Source organism: Arvicanthis niloticus, chromosome 25 (genome assembly GCF_011762505.2).
Source record: "Arvicanthis niloticus isolate mArvNil1 chromosome 25, mArvNil1.pat.X, whole genome shotgun sequence".
NCBI classification, from domain to species: Eukaryota; Metazoa; Chordata; class Mammalia; order Rodentia; family Muridae; genus Arvicanthis; species Arvicanthis niloticus.
In genome coordinates this window covers 24744854-24749517 of record NC_133433.1, presented here as the reverse complement: position 1 = coordinate 24749517, position 4664 = coordinate 24744854, and the positions used below count along the sequence as shown (strand labels likewise).

General features: G+C 41.5%; 1 pseudogene; it reads left to right on the top strand.

The window, feature by feature from the left end:
• The first annotated feature begins 1615 nt into the window (after positions 1-1615).
• Positions 1616-4426, top strand: LOC143438347 (ras suppressor protein 1-like; annotated as a pseudogene).
• Positions 4427-4664: the final 238 nt, after the last annotated feature.

Sequence of the window (4664 nt, the reverse complement as noted above, 5' to 3'; positions counted from 1 at the left end):
GTCATCTAAATGGAAATGTAGACTTTTGCATTTTACCTAATGTAAGGGTTTTAAGGTTTATTCTCATTACAGTAAGTAAGAATGTCTCTGTTCTTTTTATTCAGTGAATAGTACCTCACTGTATGGGTATACTGTACTTTGTTAATCTAGGTGTTAGAAATAAACATGGGGTCATGAAGACAGATCCACTATTCCAACTGAAGTGTCTTGACAAGAAAAACTTTATTCTTAATCAAGAGGGTGTGCTCAGAAAGAACAAACACACACTGAGACAGGAAGTGTATAGGTTTTTCACTCTAAGGGGGTAGTGACTGTATCTTTTCCCCATTGGCTGGGGAAAATCCTCACAATCTTACTCAGTTGGCTAGTCTGAAAAGAGTTGGTACATAGGAAACGGAGGAAAATAATCATTGTTCCAAAAAAAAAAAAAAAAGGTCTCCATTCCAGGCTCCATTTCTAGAACAGAACAGTAGGATGTTGAATAAACAAAAGTTTTATGGTGAAATTCTTATGAGTTGGGAGAGACAAAGAGATCTGAAATTTTTGATCTAAACACAAGTTTTATAGTCTTTGACAGGAAAGACTCATATTTGATATTTTTTATACCATTCACCAGCTAATAGACATTCAGATTTTTTTTTGTAGTTTGAAGTAACTATAAATAGCACTAACTGAACCATTAGTACACAGCTTTATGGAGACATTTGGTTTTTAGTTCTTCTACACACACACACACACACACACACACACACACACACACACACAGTCATTAATGAGTTGCATGATATTTTTAAGAAATAAGACAAAACATCTTCCAATGTAGCTGTCCAACTTTATATGACCAGTAGCAATAAAGGCCAGTTTCACATTTGTAACTATCACTAAGTCTTAGTCTAACCAGCTGCAATTACATATGTTTCTTACCTTAGGACAGGGTTATACACCCAATAAACCCAGTACAGGGTAAAGCTATCTCATGTTGAAAACACATTTTAAAAGAAAGAGATTATTTAGCACACTTAAACATCAGAACTTAGCTGTACCCTCATCCAAGGAGAAATGCTTCTTCCCCTGAGATCCTAGGTGATTCAGCTATGACCCCACTCAGTGCTGTCTCAGGTCGCATATGTGTTCCCATCCCAGAAGAGACCAAAATTAAAGATTCAAATTACAGCTAAGTTTACTTATTTTGAAAATGGTCTTCGACTGAATCCAAGCTGGACCAGAACTCACTATGCATCTCACATGAGGCTCAATTTTCTTGCCTCTGCTTCTTATATGCTGCTACTTTAAACATGAGCCGGCCTATGAAGTTTTCCCCCAAAAGCACACTGCCCTTATTCAATTGCAAAGCAGTTGAATAGTTCCAGTGGCCTGCAGGAGCCACTCCAAGTGTGGGCCTCTTAATGACACTTCTCCTGAAATGATATTGCTCTGTGAAACACCCAATGGATAGCCTGCAAAAACACACAACACAGTGAAGAATACATTACAGTCTATCTGACAAAAAACTGGTTCTAGAATATTCAGAAAACTCTTTTTATGTGCAATATCAAAAATGAAAAACATATCCAGTATAATATCACAGGAGACCTGGGCAGGGAACAAGAGCTAGATGACCACTGCCCCCATGCTATTCACGGGCCACAAACCCACAATCCCTGACAGTGGCACACTGTATATGCAGGTCATAGCACTCCTGAGACCACTCTTAAGACAGCCCAGACACCCAGAGGCCCTGGGCACCACTGAGATGAACAAGTAAGTGGTAGAGAGATGGAAGGAAAAGAAAAACAGAAGGATGTGGGCAGAATAAAGACAGGCAGAACTGGGGGTTTCAAGATAGTAAGAAAATTTGATGTAAGTAGCTAGGGAGGCCACCTACAATGATAGTGGGGTCCTGGCTTGTGCTACCACTGAGGGCCATGTCTAGGTCTGTGGCCCTGTAGCAGCAGGGATCTATAACCACCAAAGGCCAGGTCTGGGGTGCTGCCTGGGCCATGTTGATGTTTGAGGGCTGTGCAAAGCTGGCCCTACTCCTGGCCTGGGCATCCTAGGAGAGCTAGCTTCAAGGTCCTGAGATCAAGAGAGTTGGCCCTGTCACTCCCCTGCTGCAGCAGTACATGGTAGGGCAGGCTAATCAGCCCAGATACTACCCAGGCCCAGATCCAGGGCTGTGAGTTGGCCCAGCCCCATATTGACCACATCTATGATCTTGGGGGAATGTGAAAGGGCCAGTCCTGCAGATCCAAAACCACAGGCTCTTCATTACACAGGACAGCAACAGAATGTCTGAGAGGAGTCTGAGGAAGGACCCAGTACTGAGAGTGTAGCAGAAGCCAGAGGCCTCAAACCAGACCAGTGACTCATTGCAATGAACATTTGCAAGTAAAAGAGTGTGGAAATCAGAGTATACTATGGGACACACTGTAATACACTACAGCTTCCAGAATAAGATTATTTTTCTTCTTGGGGGGCAGAGAGAGGGTACAAAGAGAGGGAAAAATGAACGGGATTGGGGTACATGATATGAAATTCTCAAAGAATCAATAAAGAGTTAAATAAAAAAAGAAAACTGTCCATTTAAAATATGAAAATGAATCAAGTGTGCACATGCCCTTAGTGTCTGAACATGGGAGACTGAGGCAAGAGGAATAATTTTTAAGGTCCACCTAGGTGATGTAGTAAAACTCCTCTTCAAATAAATAAATTAATTAAATAATAGGCAAATAATATGAACATGAATTTCACCAAAGACAATGTTCCAATGGCAAGCCAGCATGTAAAAAGGTTCCAAAGCCTTTGCGAATTAGGAGAAAACAAATTAAAATCCAAGGAGATGTCATTACATAGCTTTCAGAATAGCCAAAACAAAATGAAGCATCAAATATTGGCAAGGATTTAGAGAGTTTTGACCATGCACATAATGCTGATGAAGATGTAAATTGTATTGTCATTTAGAAAAATAATTGGGAAGTTCCTAAATGAAAATATTCAATTAGCAGGTAATTCAGAAGCCTCGCTTTGGAAAACTCGATCCCAGAGAAATGAAAAATGTATATCTTTATAAAAACCTACACACAGATGTGCATAGCAGGTTTTTGTTTCTTTTGAACATCATAAATTAGAAATAATTAAAATGTTTCTAACAGATGATGGACTGAATAAACTGTATCACTGGCACATCTGTATCACTGAACAATACTCAACAATACACCAGGCAGTTACAGGGTTTGGGCTGATCCAATGCATTGCTCACTAGTCCAGGTGGCCCACTAGGTGAATGTTTAAGTCTATGGTAAAGCTGGTGGAGGAGTGGTTTCAATTGCTGTGACAAAACACCAGGACCAAAGCGATTTGGGGAAGAAAGGATTTATTTGGCTTACATTTCCACACCACTTGTTCATTACTGAAGGAAGTCAGGGCAGGAACTCACAAAGGGCAGGAATCTGCAAGACAGAAGGTAATACAGAGGCCATATATGTGTGGGTGGGTACGTCTTACTGGCTCACTCAGCCTGCTTTCTTATAGAACCCTAGACAATCAGCCCAAGGATGGAAGTTCCCACTTGGGCGAGGCCCTTGCCTATGGCTTAGTTAATTTTAAACACGCCTTACAGCTGGATTTTATGGATGCATTTTGTCAATTGAGGTTCCCTCTTCTCTGATGACTCTAGACTGTGTCAAGGTGACATAAAACTATTCATTACAAGGACAGTAGGTAGGAGAAATCTCTGGAAGTCAAAGTGAGTGACAGGGGTATCTCCAGCATGCCCGAATGCCTAATGTTAACAGCCGGTTCTGCTTAGCGCATGTCAAGCAACTGGTGTATGATCACAAGCTGACAACAGTGCCTCCAAAACATAGCAGAACCGAATAGCTTGGAAGTGCTTAACTGAGTGGAGGACCAGTCCACACAGGCCAGCAGCCTTCAGAAATTTAAGCACCTGAACCTTGGCATGAACAGGCTGAATGTCAGCCCCAGGGTTTGGCTGTCTCTCAGTTTTTGTGGTACTGGAATTATCTTAGAACAACATGAATGAACATTGTTTCCCCCAGAAACTTTTCCTAGATGACCCTGTGTACACTCTACCTAAGCCACGGTCTTGAAGTTCTGCTCACAAACCTACAGGTACTTAACCTTAGGGATAAGTACTTGATCTCATTGACAAAGGAAACTAAGGGAGCTGATCCCAGCTCATGGAACTCCACCTTCTGGGGAGCTACCTGCTCTCCTGCTTTCAAGATTAAGAAACTTGGGTTTATCTGGTCAGAGCCATGTCTTCAAAGAAGACAACCCCTGAGTTACAACAACCTCTGATCAGCTGCATGTTTCTAAATATTCCTATTCTGAAGTCTACAAGAGCCTCTGTGGCAAACACATTCAGGCAAATCCAGTATCTCCAGAGAAGAGCAATGGCAAATGAATGGTTAGACCCAACACTAAGATACAAGGACAAAGGCAGAACAAATAGCTGGGCTTCTGGTCTCCTCTCCAGTAACTCTTGTGCCCTTCCTCCCTCTCTCAGGAATAAATTAAAGTGCCTGCATTTTGTTTTTAAAGAAAACTCTTTTTCCTCAGTCCTCCAGAGTTTGAGTGCAACCTAAATTTGAAATTCTATTGGCACCCAGTCCAGGAGAACAGGTAGGTTAAATGTAGATCCT